Below are 1136 nucleotides of genomic sequence, written 5' to 3'. Positions count from 1 at the left end.
AAAAAATCTAAGTTAAATTCAAATTATCTCAGAGTTCAACTCAAACATGTTCTGGTCCATCTGCATCACAGTGACGCCAACTCATCGAATGAACTTTCTATGTTACAGGTGGCCAGCATCAAGTCCGGGCACATCCCTTTGGACAAGAACCAGCATCACTTCTTATTTTACTACGACTGTACCAGACAAATGAAATAAATAGCATTACTGTCAGTGATTACTAATGATTTGCCTCCAGTTCCGCACTAAAATTAAAACACGACTATATATTTTAGGCTCGACTAATAAGCCGTATATATAGAATGAGAATAAGCAGTAAAGAAATGACAAGTAACCCCCAAATAGAAACAATACCAAAATAAACTTTTACCAGACATGACTACCATAAATGTACTGGTATTTTATGTTAACATCACATTGAAAGTCAAAACTTACCAGATTCATTCCTGCGATCATGAGAAAAAGGAGCAATTCCTCCTGCTGTGTGCTGCTGCAACGCCAACTCAGCATACAGCAGGTGACACATAGGCTGCTTTGCTGATGTCCAAGACAGGTACACCTCCAGGCCGATCTTCCTGCAACAAACCAAAGACGCAATTTTTAGTCGAAGAAACAGGATGCAAAAGAGGCAGGAAGCACGCAATTTCGACAGAGGAGGTCAAAGGTGACTCTCCTAGACCAATTCCAATCATTTCCAGCGATTTTTATTTTTTTCATTTTTGGCCAAATTTACAAAGGCTATAGGCTTTGTGCTTTTAGCGAAAATGGGTGGGTCCGGATTTCGACGAAAAAGTAGTCGAATCGACAGGGGTGAACCAGGGGGCCACAAAACTACTTTTGGTTCCGTCAGAAACTACCCCTGTCCAGAGAAACTTGAGTTTTAAGGGGTGGTCTGTTGAATCTGGCGCGCAGCGTACGATGGGCTGCCTACCGAGCAGGCGCACCGGTCCAAGAAAACAGGCGTAACTCACTTAAAATGGCCCGGCGGTGTGAAATTTCGACGGAGGCATTAAAAGAGGATGCTACCGGACCAATCCCGACCATTTCCAGCGATTTTTATTTTTTTCATTTTTGGCCAAATTTACAAAGGCTATAGCCTTTGTGTTTTTAGCGAAAATGGGTGGGTCCGGATTTCG

This window comes from Frankliniella occidentalis, unplaced genomic scaffold (assembly GCF_000697945.3).
Source record: "Frankliniella occidentalis isolate FOCC.00 unplaced genomic scaffold, Focc_3.1 Scaffold932, whole genome shotgun sequence".
Taxonomy (NCBI): Eukaryota; Metazoa; Arthropoda; class Insecta; order Thysanoptera; family Thripidae; genus Frankliniella; species Frankliniella occidentalis.
The sequence above is the reverse complement of the archived record's forward strand: the minus strand, read 5'-3'. Positions refer to the sequence as shown.